The following is a 19,285-nucleotide window of genomic DNA, read 5'->3' as shown; positions in this document are numbered from 1 at the left end:
GAATTACATGATGGGCTCTGAGCTATCATTCATGATTTGGGAAAGATCTCAAGGTCATTGTTCTTTTAGGGCCTGATGGAATTGGAAACAACTGAGTCATGTTCTTTACCCACAAGGAGTTTACAAAGGCATGGTTTGTGAGTGCCCAAATCAACTGATCAATAATGGCAGTTACTGATTGCTTACTTTTGGCAAAAGACTGTATTAAGCTCTTGGGAGAGTACCGTACAACAGAATTAGCTGACCCGGTCCCTGCCCGAAACAAACTTACAGTCTAGGGGGAGAGACAGACATTAATATGAATAAATGTCATTTATCATATATAATTTAAAGCTATGTAGGTAAGTGCTGTGGGGTTAGGGCTGGGATGAATATCAAATGGCAAGGATCACAGATCCAAGGGCATAGATGATGCAGAAGGGAGAGTGAGCTGGGGAAAAAGAGGGCTTAATCAGGGAAGGCCTTTGGGAGGAGATGTGACCTTAATAATGCTTTGACAGTGAAGAGAGTGATGGTCTGGAGTGTGTGGAGGGGAAGGGAGTTCCAAGCTAGGTGGAGGACATGGGAAAGAGGTCGCGGCAAGACAGATGAGATCAGAGCGCAGTGATTAAGCTGCGCTAGGAGAGTGGAGTGTGTGAGCTGGGCAGTAGTAGATCAGTGAGCTGAGGTAGGATCGGGTGAGCTGATTGAGTGCTTTAAAGCCACATGATGATGACTGTTCTCGGAGAGAAAGGCCTTCTGAGCCCCGTGGTCCCAAGTAAACTGATGGATTAGGAAAATGTATACTCCCATAGCCGTGGCGAGTCCCGAGGGGGAGAGGCAGAAGGGAGAGACTTAGCCACCGTGATGCCTTCTGTGCCTGCAAATAGGAACGCTCTCCTATTTCTCCCCATTTCCTGGAAACACAGTTTTCAAATACCTAACAAAATACATATTTGGACTACAGGTTACTGGGTTTATCAACACAAAGGTCTTGAGTATGGAAGGAACATAAGTAACCTTTAACTGTACAAACGTTTCAAGAAACCGTGGTTGCCCCCACAGTCTTGCATGCATGAAAACCATAATCACTAGGCTTGAAGTATCTGGATTTAGCTTTACTTCTGAGGAGGTTTGGGGGGGAGGGGGAACAGGGGGGCATGGTGTTGAAAGAACTTTAGGCCAAAGGTTTCTGCTCCCTATATATCTCCAAGATTCAGAGCTTTAATCTCATGCCGAAGAGGCTGGGTTTCTAAGTGGGGATTCCTGAATTCTAAGTTAGTTGGCTGGATATGCAAGGACCTTTTAGAATTGAATATACTAGGATGGGTGGATGATGGATTAGAGAAGGCACTTGGGCCCTGTGGGAAATAAAGATTTAAAAGCCTGCTTTTTCTGGTTGATTTGAGCCAAACAAGTATTTTCTGTGTCTCGGCATTGCAAGGAGGTGAGCTGCGGGGCCGCTCCAGCCCAGAATTCACAGGGAAAGCAGAGCTTTCTCACTGCATTCACTGACCAGAGCCGAGGGCCAATCTGGTGTGGGTTGGGTCAGTGTAGACAGATTCTGTGTTAGGCTTGTCCAGGACATAGTCCCTTGAACTTCTGGGGAATTTCCCTTCCTAGGCTTCCAAAATTATCTGGATTTCTAACTCCTACTTGAAGTTTGAGCCCCATTATGCGACAGAGATTGTGTCCAACCTGATTAACTTGTATGTACCCCCAGTACTTAGAATAAGCCTAGTGGAACAAGCACGGTCTTGGGAGTCAGTGGTTATGGATTCTAGTCCTGGCTCTGCCACTTGTCAGCTGTGTGACTTTGGGCAATTCACTTAACTTCTCTGTGCCTCAGTTATCTCTGTAAAATGGGGATCAAGACTGTGATCCCCATTTGGGACAACCTGATAAACTCGTATCTCCCCCAGTGCTTAGAACAGTGCTTAGCACATAGTAAGCGCTTAATAAATACCATAATTATTATTATTACTTGGAACATAGTGAGTGCTTAACTTATTACTGGTGAAACAGAATTGCAGTATTGCATATTTAAAGCACCACATCGTGAAGCCTGGCAGTTTGTGAATAACACTAGATAGACATGCAAAATGAGTCTCAGCCTTGTAAATAATAATAATAATAAAAATGTTGGTATTTGTTAAGTGCTTACTATGTGCCAAGTACTGTTCTAAGAGCTGGGGTAGGTACAAGTAATCAGGTTGTCCCATGTAGGGCTCACAGTCTTCACCCCCATTTGACAGATGAGGTCAATGAGGCACAGAGAAATTAAGTGACTTGCCCAAAGTCACACAGCAGACAAGTGGCAGAGTCGGCATTAGAACTCCCAACCTCTGACTCCCAAGCCTGTGCTCTTTTCACTAAGCCACGCTGCTTCTAGCGTAAACCTAAGTGTTTGCTTAAGATTTATGGAAAGCACTAATCCCATGGCATCTTGTCCATTTTAAACCAAGATAATTTGGGGCAGAGTCCTGTATTCTCAGTTGACTATGTCCACCTCTGTTCTCTTTCCCCCACTGTATGTCTCCTGTTTGGTATGTCAGTGGCTTCGAAGCCCAAGGTGGTGGGAGAGAACTTTGAGAGAATTTTAATCCTTTAAGGCCGCAAGTAAACGGATAAATTAAATCTGCATTCCCCAGGGTACTGCTCTGCTCCCTCCAAGTGGGGTGTCAGCTGAGTCAGGTGCCTGGGGCAAGATAGTGAAGGTAGTAGAGAAGCAGCTTAGTGGCTTAATGGAAGGAGCATGGGCTTGGGAGTCAGAGGACACAGAGGCCATGGGTTCTAATCCTGCCTCTACCACTTGTCAACTGTGTGGCCTTGAGCAAGTCACTCAACTTCTCCATGCCTCAGTTGCTTCATCTGTAAAATAGGGATTAAAATTGTGAGCCCCACATGGAACAACCTGATTACCCTGTATCTTCCCAACACTTAGAACAGTGCTTAGCATGTAGTAAGTGCTTAACAAATACCATAATTATTATTATTATTATCTTGGAGGTGCAGATTGGAGTTAGGCAGCTGAGTATAATTTAGTGCAAGTCCAAGTTTGGGAGAGAGGGAATGCCCCGGTCCCCCTACCCCTTAGTCAGGACCCACTGGGCCTTGAGCGTTCTGTGCACAGAACTGAGCTCATTGTGGACAGAGAATGTCACTGTATATTGTTGTATTGTACTTTCCAAAGTGCTTAGTACAGTGCTCTGCACACAGTAAGCAGTCAGTAAATAAAATTGAATGAATGAATGAACTGCAAGCTGTACTGTCCCTGGAGGGAATGGGGAGGCAGATGTACCTCCCATTGATTCTGGAGAATCAAGAAGATATACACCTCATTAACAAAATAAATAGGGTAATATATAATATATACAAATAAGCACAGTGCTGAGGGAAGGGGGAATAGCAGAGGGTGGGGTGGAGGGGAGGGAGAGCAGAGGAAAGGGGGGAATCAGCAATTGAATAGGCAAATGAATAAATATTTGTGGATAAATTTAATTTTGGAAACCAGGTCCCAGTGCATTAGGGAAAAGTGCCCTTCTCAGAGCAGATTTGGAAGGCTTGGGGCAATGGGGATGATTAAGTGGAGAAATGGCAATCTGCTTTCAAATTCTAATGGGAAAACAGATTGGGCTTTTGGTGACTCCAAAAAAAATAGAAAAAAGGCCAAGGCTTTTAGGCACTGGGCAGCAAGGTTATTGCTAGTGAAAGAAGATGATCCGTTCATTCATTGTCATATTTATTGAGCGCTTACTGGGGTCAAAGCACTGTACTAAGTCCTTGTGAGAGTACAATGTAACAATAAACAGACACATTCCTTGCCCACAACGAGTTTACAGTCTACCTCTACAGTCAAGATGATAAAGAAGGTCATTGAGATGAAGCGAATGAAGCAAAACCCAACCCAAGGAATATCTGTATCCTGTTGGGAGCCCAAGAAGCTGTCAGAATTTCTGGACAGTGCCATCAGAGGGCAGGAGAGCAGGAAAACTGACAAAAGTGGGCTTCGATCTCACTGCTCCTCAACAGGTGAAGATTGCCCGTCGGTTTATCAGTCAGTCTCCCTCCAGGTTTCCCTCTGAGCCATTCTCCCTCAATGTCAGCTCAATCCCCCAGCTTGATCAGGTAGGGGGATGTGATTGTCCCCAGTTTTTTCCCAAGCCGATATCCATACTTCCAGAGCCAGTGCGCCAGCTACCAACCAGCCCATTTTCCTCTTTTTCCTCTCTTGCTCCCAATGAGGGTTGGGAAAAGAGAGAAGAGGGAGCAGGCATAGTGGATAGAGCAAGGGCCTGGAAGTCAGACAGTCATGGATTCTAATCCTGGCTCCGCCACTTTCTGCTGTGTGACCTTGGATGAGTCACTTCACTTCTCTGGGTCTCAGTTACCTCATCTGTAAAATGGGGATTGGGACTGGGAGCCTCACCTGGGACAGGGACTGGGTCCAACCTGATTTGACTGTGTCCATCCCATCGCTGAACAAGTACCACAGTTATTATTATTATTCCAGTTTGAGATCCCGCCGGTCAGCCCTGGGAGACTCTTTCTCCAGATTCCTCTCTGGCCCATTAGGTCAGAGGCCCTCTGCGGCCTGTCTGCTCTGCGGAAAGACCCTCTCCACTGGGGTCTCTGGTCAAAACTGGTCCTCCACATAACATAGAGCCCAGCAGCAGGGAGGGAAAGAGGACCCATTTCCCCGCCATTCCTCTTTCCTCTTCCCGGGTAAAGCAAGCTACTTGCTGTTGTGTTTGTCCTCTCTCCCTCTGCCAACCCCAGGCCCCGAGCCAGGAGTGGGCATGTGAATCTTTCTGGCTCTTGGAGGCGTGAACAGTGTATTTATTTTTAGCTGTCACTCTGTTAATACACTCCTGTTGGTCCTGTTTACACTCAACAAACAGAGACTGTGTCCTCTCTACAAATCCATAGTGCTCTGGTACTGTGCCCTGCATACAGGTGGTTTTCTGTCAATACTGTTTGTTGATTGGCAGGCTTTTTAAATTTCCCTAACTCTATCACTTTTGTACTTCTTTTTGGAGCAAGAGCTTCACGATAAGCGAATTCTGTTGGTTAGGCCTCTCTTGTGCTGGGGTTTAATTCTCTAGGCTTTCCTTCCCACTTTGATTTAACATTCCTGCAGCGAGGGTGAATGCTGTCACTGACCTCTCTGCCTTTATCGAAGATTAGTTAGAGATAGTCTCATTTGTGGGAAATAGAATTAGGCTTTAGAGAGCCAGATAGACAATTTACGTAGTAACTATAATTATTACTATGGTACTTATTAAGCACTAACTATGTGCCAAGCAATGTTCTAAGTGCTGGATTAGAAATAAATTAATCAGGTTGGACACAGCCCCTGTTCCACACTGGGCTCACACTCTTAATCCCCATTTTACAGATGAGTTAACTCGGGCCCAGAGAAACAAAATGACTTGCCCATGGTCACCCAGAAGACGTGGCAGAGCAGGGATTAGAACCCAGGTTCTTCTGACTCCCAGCCCACACTCTATCCACTAAGCCACGCTACTTCTCTTGCTTAAGAGAACTGAGTCAGTGCATCGAGAAACAGCTGGGTCCCACTTGATTAACTTGTATCTACCTCAGCTCTTAAAAAAGTGTTTGGCACTCAACAAGTACCATAATTATTTATTATTAGTCTCCCAAGGGCTTGATACGGTGATCCACACTCAAGCTCACACTCTTCGTTCCTGTCAAACTAACCTATTGGCAATTGGCTATGGCTCGTTCTCACTCATCTTTCCCACCACTATACCCTCGCTCATTTCTTCCCCTTGCCTGTAACTCCCTGTTCCTACACATTTGACAAACTTGTAGCTCTGCCCATTTTCAAAGGCCTTCTGAAATCACATCTCCTCTGGGTGGCTTTTCTTGATTAATTTCTTATTTCCTCTGCCTCTATCTCCTCTTATTGCCTTTTCAGCATTTCTGCTTCACCTAAGCTCTTAAATGCAACAGTTTTGTACATATCTTACATGCTCTACTGGTTCAGCAGTCACTGACATACCATCCCGTTTCCTTCTTCCTCCTATAGGTAATTCATTTTAGTGTCTGTCTGCCCTGCTAGATTGTTAATTCCTTGAGGGCAGGAATTTTGTCTACTAATTGTATAGCGATCTTCCCCAATTAAACCCTCTTTTCCCCAGCTCCCTCTTCCTTCTGTGTCATCTGTGCACTTGGTGACCTTTAGGCGTTTGATAGTCACCCCCACAGCACTTATGTGCATATCTCTCTCTCTATATATATATATATATGTGTGTGTATATATATATATATTATATGTTATAAATTATTTATTTATTTTTAAGTTTGTCTCCCCCTCTAGACAATAAATTCACTGTGGGCAGGGAATGGTGTCTACCAATTCTGTTGTAGTGTACTCTCCTAAGTGCTTAGTACAATGCTCTGCACACAGTAAGTGCTTGATAAATACCAATGATGATGACTTTTGATGGTATTGTACTCTCCCAAGAGTTTAGTATTGTGTTCTGCATATGGTAGATGCTCAATGAAAAGTACAGGTTGCTTCTTTTCCTTTCCTTCTTTTTCTGGGTGTCTCTCTGACCCTTCTTATTCCCTCTCCATCTCCCTGTTCCTCCTCCCTTCTATCCTTCTCTGCCATTCTCACGGACTTCTTCCTTTTCCCTCATGTCCCCCCCTTCAGACCTATCACTAACATGCACAAATGCATGCACATAAACACACAAATGCACCCACCACATGTGTGTGTGCGCTTCATCCCATAGTAACTCACATATCCATTGACCTACTTATTGAATAGATCTGGTCTGATAGAAGTTGGGACACTGGCATATCCATTGACCTACTTATTGAATAGGTCTGGTCTGATAGAAGTTGGGACACTGGCATATCCTTGTGCTTTGGGATAAAGCAGATTTGTGGGGTTAAACTGTATCCTTCCTCACAAATCTTGCCCTAGCAGCCACCATTTTAATGTCAACACAATTCATCATTTGGGGCATGGTGGGAAAAGTGGGAGCTGAGAGCACCCTGGCCATCCAACTGGATTAACACAATCTTCCCACCCCTTTAGTTGAGGACTAAGTCTCGGGTCCCAAACTGCCTTGCTCACCCAACTCCTCTTCACTCCCAACTCTGAGGCCTGTATATTCAGTCAATCCGTGGCACTTATTGAGTACTTACTGTCTGCAGAGCACTGTATTAAGCACTTGGGAAAGTACATTACAACAGAGTTGGTGGAAAGGATCACTGTCCACAAGGAGCAGACAGTTTATAGGGGGAAACAGACATTAAAATAAATTACAGAAGGAGAAGGAGAAATAGAATATAAGGATATGTATATAAGGTCTGGGGTGAGTATTGAAGTGCTTAAGGGGTACACAAGTGATGCAGAGGGCAAATAAAGGCTTTGCCAGGGAATGAATCAAGGAGGAGATGTGATTTTTAGGAGTGTTTTGAAGGTGGAGAAAGTGATGAACTGTCAGCTATGAAAGTGGGAGGGAGTTCCAGGTCAGAGGGAGGATGTGGACAAGAGATCAGTGGCGAAATAGACGAGATGAAGGTACAGAGATTAGGTTGGCATTAGTGCAGCCATGTGTGTGGATTGGGTGGGTAGTAAGTAGGTCTTGTTGCCTGTCTGTAGAGGAAGCTCAGCCGGGCTTCACATCTAATGTGTAGCTGCCCTCTTCTTGTTAGACCAGGAGGACCCATCTCCTGGAACCCTGCTTCTCATCCCTGGTGGCCTGACCTAAATCGCTTCCTTTTTCCCCCAGTTCTTTTCTCCCTCCTGGGCTCGTCATGGGCATGGAATGTGTCTGCTAATTCTGTGGCATAGTACTCTCCCAAGCATTTAGTTCAGTACTGTGCACATACTAAGTGCTCAATAAATACCATTGATTGATTGGGGTTCCATCACCTCTTAAAAATATCCATCTGTTGTCCCCCCCACCCGCCCCAGTCTTACCCAGCTTCTGTTTCACTGGCCCTCACCAGTTCCGACATCCTCACTTGTGGGCAACCAGCTGTTGCCTGCCCAAGCCCAGCAGGCCCTTCTGTTCGGCTCTCTCTGTTTCCCATCAAGCACACTCAAGTACATGAGAGTAGAATGTTGGTTTTTAGGAACTAAGATATAACTGTTGATACTAGTTGGTCAGTATGCGCTGAGCAATAATTTTCTTTGCTTTTCCCTTATGTTGAATAAACAAAGGTCCTTTGTGGGACCCAATCCCTAGTTTAATAAAGAGGAGTGTCTCAGCCTATGCCTCATGAGATGTCCAACCAGTTATCAGCATTTTGTAAAGGAATCCAAAAGCAAAGGGAGGAATGAATCTGAGGAGAAGGTGAGGCATTTATGCTCATTCTCAGCACTTTTCTATAGGCATTTAGTCAGTTATACAGTTTATCACTGGTACTTATTGAGCATTTACTATGTGCACAGCACTGTACTAAGCCCTTGACTTATTTTTGTCACCCCTATGTAAGCTCCTTGTGGGCAGGGAATGTCTTCTTTTGTTTTTTACTTCTCAAGTGCTTAGTAATTTCATCAAGTATGTACTCAGCAATGACTACTTCTAGCCTAAAGGCAAAGACAATCAGTCGTTCCAGACTAATGATCCGTCCAGCAGGTGACCCGTTAGCTGACTGCCCCGCTAGACATCCAAACTCAATAGAAGGGCGGACTCTCAAACTTTCTCCTCTCCATCCTTGACTCTCCCCTCAGTGACCCTAAGTGGGCCTCTCATCCTTGGATCTATTCCAAACTTTGCTGGTATTTCTGAGTGCAAAGTTTCCTGTGGGAATGAATTTCATGCTCATGTTTCCCCTACTTTAGAGAGAAAGTCATTGGATAGTTCACATAAAGAAGCAGTGAAGCCCAGTGGAAAGAACATGAGCCTGGGAGTCAGAAGACCTGCTTTCTAATCCTGGCTCCGCCCTTTTCCTACTGTGTGACCTTGGACAAGCTACCTAATTTATCTGAGACTCAGTTTCAATCCATCAATAATTCAGTCATATTTATTGAGCCCTTACTGTGTGCAGAGCACTGTAGTAAGAGCTTGGGAGAGTACAAATATAGTAGAGTTGTTAGATACCTTCACTGCCCACAACAAGCTTACGGTCTAGAATTTCCTTATCTGTAAAATGGGGATTCAATATCTGTTTTCCCTCCTACTTAGACCGTGAGCCCCTGTGGAGCAGGGTTTGTGTCCGACCTGATTATCTTATATCTACCCCAGGGTTTAGTACAGTGCTTACCACATAACAAGCACTTAAATACCGCAATTATTATAAACATGTACTTTGGAAGCATTCAGAAGTCTCCCAGTAGGCCAAATTAATTTTCAAGCCCTGCTAATTTTAAATTCCTATTTTGTATTTCTTCTGCCACCTGAGCGGTTCATTCACCTACAGGGACTTATTTATATATTTTCTCCGGCATTTTGAACAGTGACCTACATAGAGAGAGCCCTTAATAAGTACTATTTCTTCTACTACATCTGTGTTAGTTTCTCAAAATGACAGCATCCCTGGAGAAAAGTGAAGAAGGATCAAAACTCAGCCAGGAGTCATGGACTATACATTTGTTTCTTGTGCTGATCTGAGGTGCTTTTCTTGTTAGAAGAATTTGAAAATCTAATATGTGTCTCTGAGAGTTATTAAACAGTAAACAGATAATGTGTTTACTGGGAATTCTTTAATAAGAGCAATCTGCATCCTATGTCTTCCCTTAGAAAGGGAGAGGTATTCTGGAGTGACTGTTATTGATGCTGTATTTATTTTTCAGACTGCATCAGATGTTTCCTTGTGTATTTTTCAGCTTAAGTCAAGCAAATAATATCTGATGGATAACCGCAGTTGGTTTGCAGGCCAAGACGGCTCTCAAAATATATCTTGCCTGGCAGGACATCTTGTTTTAATTACACGTTTGGTTCAGAGTTTGAAAATGGAGGAAATATTTTTAGCAAATTCAACAAGTTTTAAATTATTTGGGGACCCTTGAAATTAAAAATTTTATAAACTTTTCTCATCTTCAAAGATGTTGTGGCTGTTTTTGCCTCTAAAGGTTTCAAAGATAAACTAAGAGTTGGATTGAGCTGTTCCTGATATATATATGTCTCACCTTTCCCACTGTGACAGGTAGGAAAACTTTCTGCCACTGAACCAGTCTAGACTGGCCTCTGTGTTCTTCAGGCCACAATCCAGTGTTGCCCCCATCAAAGTTTTCCCATTGGAATAAATAAGACGGAAGTCTAAGTGCAGCTTCCGAAACTGAGAACCATCTCAGTAGTTCCATGTCTGGGTTGATTCTGTAAGTAGCTACTAAAGTTATTAAAGGGACTAAGACTCTATGGGTGGGGACTGAAATTTGAACTATGAAGGATTGAATTCCCTTATGGTTCTCTGAGCCAAGAAAGGGAAATAGTAAGGTTGAATAAATGGGTTCTTAGGCTAGGCTGGACAGCAGTGTGTATGCATTAGTCAGGGCAGGGAGACTGCTCCAGTAAACCTCTCAAAATCCTTTGATTGAACTCTGTGACCTTCTACATGTGTATGAGCAGGAGAGTAAGAGTGAGAGAGGGAGAGAGAAGCGCAGAAGCAGTGGAACTGTGACCTAGTGGAAAGAGCACGGGCCTAGGAGTCAGAGGATCTGGGTTCTAATCTCGGCCCTACCACTTGCTCTGTGCTCATGGTCAAGTAACAACTTCTCTGCCTCAGATGTCTCATCTTTAAAATGGGAATAAAAACTGTGGCTCCTAGGTGAGACATGAGCTCTGTCCAAACTGATTATCTTTATGTCTACCCCAGCACTTAATAAATTGCCTGGCACATAGTAAGCGCTTAACAACTTCCATAGAAAAAAGAAAGGAGTGAGTTTGCATTGCATTGAGCTCCCTGTAATAATAATAATAAGAATAGTATTTGTTAAACACTCACTATGTGCCATTCGCTGTACTAAGTGCTGGGGTGGACTGATCAAGCAGAGGTTTTATCAAGCTCTTTCTCTACCAAAATTATCCTAGCCTCTTGCCGGTTTTATCTGGTGTTGATAATAATAATAATTATGGCATTTCTTAAGCACTTACTATGGGCCAAACTCTCATAAGCGCTTAGTAGAGTGCTCTGCACAGAGAAGCGCGCAATAAATATGATTGAATGAGTTAACTTATGTGTGGACTGACTGGTGGTCCCACCTCTCTAAGCTGCAAAGACTTCTGCATCTACTGCTAACTGCCACCTCCATCCTGGGGCTTCTGTGGCCCGAGAAGATTGCTCAGGTTGTCGGAGAAGGAGTTGACTTCATTTTTTTTTAATGATATTCGTTAGGCACTTATTATGTACCAGGCATTTTGTAAGCTCTGGGGTAATAATAATGATGGTATTTGTTAAGCACTTACTGTGTGCCAAGCACTGTTCTAAGCACTGGGGGAGATACAAGATACAAGGTGTACTGGGGGAGATACAAGATACAAGCTTGTCCCACGTGGGGCTCACAGTCTGAATCCCCATTTTACAGATGAGGGAACTGAAGCACAGAGAAGTTAAGTGGCTTGCCCAAGATCACACAGCAGACAAGTGGCGGAGCCGGGATTAGAACCCACGTCCTCTGACTCCCAAGCCCGGGCTCTTTCCACTGAGCCACACTGCTTCTCTAAGGTAATCAGGTTGGACACAGTCTGACAGACAGGTATGATATCCCCAAAACAGACAGAGCACCCATTGGTCACCAGAACAGTATTTGCACACCATGGTGCTACTCCTAACATAATTTTCTCTGTGGGCTTGATTGCATAAGCAGCACTGAAGGAGGATTACTTCCCTCCCTCTTTTTATATTTTACTACTATTATGCATTTATTCATTCAATTGCATTTATTGAGCACTTACTGTGCAAAGCACTGTACTAGTTCTTGAGAGAGTACAATATAACAACAAACAGACACATTCCCTGCCCACAATGAGCTCACAGTCTCGAAGGAGAAAAAGACATTAATATACATAAATAAATGAATAAATCTATTACTACTAGTTATAATAATTATATTTGTGAAACGTTTACTAGTGCCAGGGAAGGGAAGGGAAAACATGTCTTCGATCCCTATTTTACAGATGAGGAAACAGAGGCATAGAGAAGTTAAATGACTTGTCCAAAGTCACACAGGCAAATGGTGGAATTGGGAATAGGGCCTAAGTTTCCTGACTCTGAGTCCTATGCTCTTTCCAATAAGCCACGCTGTTCCCCTAGTGTTTTGGAATCGAGGGGTCACCTATTCTCTGGGACAATCAGTCAACTAATCGTATTTATTGAGTACTGTGCAGGGCACTGTACTAAGCGCTTGGGAGAGCAGTTGTATTGAACTTGTTGCTCACAAAGAGCTCACAGTCTGGGGGATCCTGGAGGATGGGGGGAGGGAAGGCAGAATTGTAGTGCCAGTGGCATGCAGGGGGCAGTGGATGAACAGAGAACTGCCTCTCTCCTACTGGTCCTTCCTTCTTCCTTGGTTTTTTTTTTCCTTAAACGGTATTTGTTAAGCACTTCCTATGTGCCAGGCACTGTACTAAGTACTGGAGTAGATACAAGCTAATCAGGTTGGATACAGTCTGTTTCCCACGTGGGGCTCACAGTCTTCATCCCCATTTTTACAGACGAGATAACTGAAGCACAGAGAAGTGAAACAACTTGCCCAAGGTCACACAGCAGACATGTGGCGGAGCCGGAATTAGAACCCAGCTCCTTCTGACTCCGAGGCTGCCTCTCTGTTTCTTGCTCTCGGCGCCATAACTCACAGTTCCTCCAGCCTCAATCTCCCTCTGAATCACTACTGTGTCCCATCCTGGCTGACCTGTGGTCAGAAAGAGGAGCAGCATGGCCTAGTTGACAGAGCATGGGCCCGAAAGTCAGAAGGTCATGGGTTCTAAACCTGACTCCGCCACTTGTCTGCTGTGAGACCTTGGGCAAGACACTAGACTTTCCTGTACTTCAGTTCCCTCATCTGTAAAATGGGGATTGAGACTGTGAGCCCTACATAGGATAGGGACTGTGTTCAACACAATTTGCTTCTATTCATCCATTCGATCATATTTATTGAGCACTTACTGTGTGCAGAGCACTATACCAAGTGCTTGAAATGTACAATTTGGCAACAGAGACAATCCCTGCCCACAATGGGCTCACAGTCTAGAAGGGGGAGACAGCAAAACAAGTAGGCAGGCATCAATACCATCAAAATAGATGAATAGAGTCAGAGATATATACACATCTTTAATAAAATAGAGTAATAAATAATATATACAAATATACACAAGTGCTGAGGGGAGGGGAAGGGACACACGCACTTCTCTCCTGCCCTTTACCTCTCATGGCTGATCTGTCCCCTGATGACCCATACCTCTTACTCAGCACCTGTGTCCTTTCTGTCCCTGTGACCAGCCAAATGCGTAGCCATCTCTGCCTCCAGAGTAGTGGTCCATATCCTGGTTATATCATGCTGGGAACAGAATCCTCTTCCTTGCTTGCCATTTTAACACTATCACTGTGAAAATGGGGATTAAAAAATGTGAGCCCCACATGGGACAATCTGATTACCCCATATCTCCCCCAGCGCTTAGAACAGTGCTCTGCACATAGTAAGCGCTTAACAAATACCAACATTATGTTTCCCCATATCTTTAAGGTCCCCCACCAGATCATCCAGCCACACCAAGCTGCTTCCTCTGAGCCAAATTGGCAGTGGCTTCTTTTCTTCCAATCCCTACCCCAGAAACAGCTCTCCCCACCCCCAACAATCTTCCACTTTTTTGGTGGATTCCTCAATTCCAGCCTTATATCATTATGCATTGAGCCCTTATTCAGCATTTGCAGGGGGACAACTGGAATTAAAGACTTGTTCCTGCCCCTCAAGGAGCTTACTGCCCACTGGAGAGACAGTCAGAGGGTATGAGAAGTAGCAGGACATAGCGCAAGAGCACAGATCTAGGAGCCAGAGGACCTGGGTTCCAAGCCCAACGTGCCCACTTGTCCTTTGTGTGACCTTAGGCAAGTCACTTCAGTTTTCTGCGCCTCAGTTCCTTCATCAGTAAAATGGGATTAAGACTGTGAGCCCCGTGTCAGACATGGACTCTCTCCAACCTTATTAGCTTGCGTCTACCCCAGCTGTTAGAACAGTGTCTGGCACATAATAAGCATTAACAAATACCATAAAAAAGTTGTTCTCCTTCCTATGTAGATTGTGAACCCTATCTGGTACAGGGACTGTGTCTGCTATGAATATCTGGCATACATAACAGTGCTTAAGACAGTGCTGGGCAAATAGTAATCACTTTAGAAAAAACACAATTATTATGAATACAGTCGGAGCAGGAGAGACAACAAAGATACAACTAGTAGCAATAGAAGTAGAGACCAACGAGGTCTTCTGCCACCATCCTTTAGAATATAATGTGGTCAAATTCCCTCTGGTAGAGTGGCCTCAATCCGTGGCCTCAATCCGTCCATTGCAGTAGCCAAAAGTCCTAAGGGACAGGGACTTAGCAGGCCCAGAATGAGACAGAGACTCGTGCTGCATAAATACATGGCCCTGGTAGTCAGAAGATCCTGGGTTTTAATCCCAGATCTGCCACTTGTCTGCTGTGCAACCTTGGGCAAGTCACTTAACTTCCCTGTACCTCCGTTACCTGATCTGTAAAATGGGGATTGAGACTGTGAGCCCCATTTGGGACGGACTGGGCCCAGCCCGATTTGCTCATATCCACCCCGTCGCTTAGTACGTTGCCTTGCACACAGTAAGTGCTTAAAAGATACTACAATTATTAAAACATATCATTGACTTGATGATGGTAGCAGCTGCTTTAGCGAAGGGACTTGAACAATAAAGATCTGCAGTTAGCCGAGATCACACCCACAGGTTGTTGCTGTCAGACCAGAAGTGAAGTTAGCTGTGTTGTTTGGCCTGATCGTTCCGCTATTTTTAAAGTCTCTAAAATGATTTTTTGCTGTTGTTTTTGTTTTGGCTTTCTGGTTTTCTTTGCCATACGATTGCCTCATAAAATAATTTCAAGGATTTTAATTATTCAAAAATCTGAAATTAAAATGTTGATCTCAGTGTTTAAAATATGTCATCAGCTTCTGTGATCCATCCAGCCCAGGATATTGGAGGAACGATGGTTGTCTTCTAGGGCTCCAGCTTCATGACTAGGGACGGATCATCCATTTCCAGTCTCTCCCCTCTCCACCTGTAACTGTCCCTCCGGTGACCCAACGTGGCCCACCAGTCACTAGATTAGTCCAAATTCCTCCCTGATCTATTGCTCTTTTTGGCCTGCGCATCTTCTGGTGGGAACAGAGTCCATCTGTCTATCATCTTAAAATGCAGGAATCTCACAAGTAATTGCAAGCTATTAACTCAATCTCTTACATCTGAAGGAGTCATATTGCACTAGAGCTGTCAGAAGAATGACACACATCTTTTGCCGGCAGTGCCACTAATTTTTATTTGGGGAGTCTCTTTCTGGAAATGGACTTTTGCTAAGGTCTTGATTTTGGCTCCCGCTGCTTTATAAGAACATGGTATTTAGGAGTGATTGATGCCAACTCCACCGAAAATACCTCCATTAGGAAAAGTTGAACATTTTTCCAGTGCGAGAAATTGAACAAGAAATTACCCTCCTCAACCCTTTAAACCACCTAATGGGGATAGCGTTGGGTAGCTGCAGGAGATCAGAGTTCCCCCGTGGGCTCCTGGTGGCTCCTGGTGGCTGACAGATGAGTGAGGGAGAGAAGGATGGAGATCAGCCCTGCTTTGGTCGAGGGGGAAACTGAACTCAGTCCAGTTACGAACCTCCTTGGCAAGCAGCAGCTTCTCTCCCATCCCCTAGATTGGGAGACAGGGGACAGTGGGAGATACCCACAGGCATCTATGGGTAACACACTTCCCCCTCTGAATGACATGTTGCTTGTCTGTTGCCTAGTGGAAAGAGCACAGGCCTGGGAGTCAGAAGGACCTGGGTTCTAATCCCGGCACCGCCACTTGTCTGCTGTGGGCAGGGAAGTGACCTTGGGCAAGCAGCGTGGCTCAGTGGAAAGAGCATGGGCTTTGGAGTCAGGGCTCATGAGTTCGAATCCCAGCTCTGCCACTTGTCGGCTGTGTGACTGTGGGCGAGTCACTTAACTTCTCTGTGCCTCAGTTCCCTCATCTGTAAAATGGGGATTAAGACTGTGAGCCCCACGTGGGACAACCTGATTCCCCTATGTCTACCCCAGCGCTTAGAACAGTGCTCGGCACATAGTAAGCGCTTAACAAATACCAACATTAAGTCACTTAACTTGTCTGTGCCTCAGTTCCCTCATCTGTAAAATGGGATTCATTCAATTCAACCATATTTATTGAGCACTTACTGTGTGCAGAGCACTGTACTAAGTGCTAAGGAAAGTACAATCCAGAAATAGAGACAATCCCTGCCCACAATAAGCTCTAAGTCTGGAGGGGTGGAGATAGACATCAATTCAGTAAACAGGCATCGGTATAAAGACTGTGAGCCCTGTGTGGGTCAGGGACTGAGCCCAACCCAATTAGCTCCTATCTACCCAGCACTTACTTAGTGCAGTGCTTTTTTTCTCAATGGTATTTATTGAGCACTTATTGTGTGTAAAACACTGTATTAAGTGTTTGGGAGAGAACAACATAATAGTAAAAAGACATATTTCCTGCCTTAAATGAGCTCACAATCAAGAGAGGGAGACAGACACTATGAATGAATGAACGAACGAACGAACAAACAAACAAACAAATAAATAAATAAATAGCAGGTATATACATATGTGCTGTGGGGATGGGAGGGAGGAAGAATGAAGGAACAAGTAAGAGCCGTTCAGAAGGGAGTGGGAGAAGATGGAAGGGGGCTTAGAGAAGGCTTCTTGGAGGAGATGTGCCTTCAATAAGACTTTGAAGTAGGAGAGAGGAATTGTCTATCTGATATGAGAAGGGAGGGGGTTCCAGGCCAGAGGTCGGATGTGGGTGAGAGGTCAGTGGAGAGATGTTTGGCACATAGTAAGCACTTAACAAATACCGCAATTATTATTATTATTGTCCTTGGCCGCACAGATGCATTTACCACCTTTGCCCATCACTGTTTTCCATTCTCCATGTCTCCCAATTCTCCCGAAGCCTTTGTTCAAGGAGAGCAACTCCTCTCTTGATTGCTGCCCACCCAACCCCCCCGCCCCAGGCTGGTCTGTCTGTAGCTAGTATCCTACTTAATAATTATGGTATTTGTTAAGTGCTTATTATGTGCCAGGCACTGTACTAGAACAGTGCTCCAGCTCTTAGAACAGTGGCCAGCGCTTAGAACAGTGCTTGCCACATAGTATGCACTTTACAGATGCCATCATTATTACTAAGAGCTGGGATGGATACAAGCAGATTGAGTTGGACACAGACCCTGTCCCACGTGGGGCTCACAGTTTCAATCCCCATTTTATAGAAGAGGGAACTGAGGCTCAGAGAAGTTCAGTGACTTGCCCAAGGTTATTGATATTGTGCTTTACAAATCTCTAAAGCAATCGCTCTACCCTTTCTCCTTGTGCTTGCCTCTTTCCTGATTATCATATAAATTGCCCCTTGGGCACTGCACTATTATCTATATTCTTCGATGTCCCACCCAGTGAAGCTGTATATTTTTTTATGGTATTAAGCGCTTCCTATGTATCTGGCACCGTACTGTTCTGTGTCACTGTGAGCAGTGTCTTAATACTGACAGAACTCATCCATTCCAAGCACTTAGTACAGTGCTCTGTACATAGTAAATGCTCAATAAATACTATTGAATGAATGAATCCCGGGCTTTCAGGATTGGTAATGCCACCCTGCTTTTTGAATCAGGCAGGCTTGCAGGGTGATGTTAGTCAACCTACTTTAAGAAGTTTATTTCACCTTCTGGGTAGGTACAGAGCTCTTGGAAATCTAAAAGGAAGGATATTGCTCTCCCTTTGTGCACTCCAATTTGATCTAAGCTTCATTGTTCCTACATTTCGTCATTCTATCCTCAGTCAATAAATCAGTGACCTCTTACTCTGTGCAGAGCACTGTACTAAACATTGGAAAAGTACAATAGAATTGGCTAGATACAATCCCCGCCCAAAGGGAGCTTACAGTCTAGACAGACATTAAAATAAATTACAGATCGGGAAAGTGGCACAGTGAAAGGACATGTACGTAAGTTCTGAGGGGCTGAGGGATATTGTGGCTCTGATTCGGTTTGCTCTGTCATTGTCTCTGCATGCTCAATTTGGGGTGGCATTCACTTCTGCTGTTTTAGGGAAGATCAGAGAAATGTTCTGAGGCCCTATTTCATTTCATACGCTAGACTGTAAGCTCACCGTGGGCAGGGAACATGTCTACCCAATATTATTGAACTTCTCTAAACACTTAGTACAGTGCTCTGCCCACAGTAAGCGCTCAATAAGTACGGCTGATTGCCGTTCTAGGAAAGCCCTTGGTTGTATTATTCATATAAATGAATGTCTGTGTCCCCCTCTAGACTGTAAGCTCATTTTGGGCAGGGAAATTGTTTGCTAATTCTGTTGTATTGTACTCTCCCAAGTAAGCACTTGATTGATAGGCATGTTCCCTGCCCACAAGGAGCTGGTTGACCCAAGTGAATAAATCAATTAATAGCAGATGAAAATGGGTGCCCACAGAGGATTGTACTCTGCACATAGTAAGCGTTCAAAAAATACAATTGATTGATGTAGGGTTTCCCTGGTCTGGGCAACAGACATTTTCAGACTTACTGCCAGGTCTCATTTTCTGCTGACCCCCAAAATCAACTCATGATTATTGACAGGCTGCCTCAGAGCACAGTGTGGACTCTCAACTGTTCTGCTTTGCCCTGATCCAAATATCATGTGTAGAGGTTGTCAGGGGCATCCCAGAGCGATGCCTGCATCTGCCAGCTGGTTGCAACCCACTGGCTCAGCGCTCTCTCACATCTGTTAGTTTGGTTTCCCCAGGACTGCTAAAGCCACAGGAACTCTGCCCACACAAGATTGACATTAAAATATGCAGTCACATCAGCGTCAGTGTCTGAATCACCCTTCCGTTGTCAGGCTACATTCAGTCCTTCTCCTTGCTGGATTGGTCCCTCTCCAGTCTGATTACTCTCCTCATCTCATTCGTTTTCACAATCAAATGTCCTTTTGAGAAGGAAATCACCGCTCTTCTAAAATTCCCTCTCCAGTGAAACTCTGATTTGGTGCATCTTTGGTAGTTCTTAAGCACTGGAGGTTCATCAAACCACATGAATAGTGAGTTGAT

General features: G+C 44.5%; 1 protein-coding gene across 2 annotated transcripts in view; it reads left to right on the top strand.

The window, feature by feature from the left end:
- Positions 1-19,285, top strand: part of NT5DC1 (5'-nucleotidase domain containing 1) — a 171,990-nt gene that overhangs the window by 54,004 nt on the left and 98,701 nt on the right. The gene's annotated exons all lie outside the window — the stretch shown is intronic.

Source organism: Ornithorhynchus anatinus, chromosome 2 (assembly GCF_004115215.2).
Source record: "Ornithorhynchus anatinus isolate Pmale09 chromosome 2, mOrnAna1.pri.v4, whole genome shotgun sequence".
In the NCBI taxonomy this organism is placed as follows: domain Eukaryota; kingdom Metazoa; phylum Chordata; class Mammalia; order Monotremata; family Ornithorhynchidae; genus Ornithorhynchus; species Ornithorhynchus anatinus.
The sequence above is the reverse complement of the archived record's forward strand: the minus strand, read 5'-3'. Positions and strand labels throughout refer to the sequence as shown.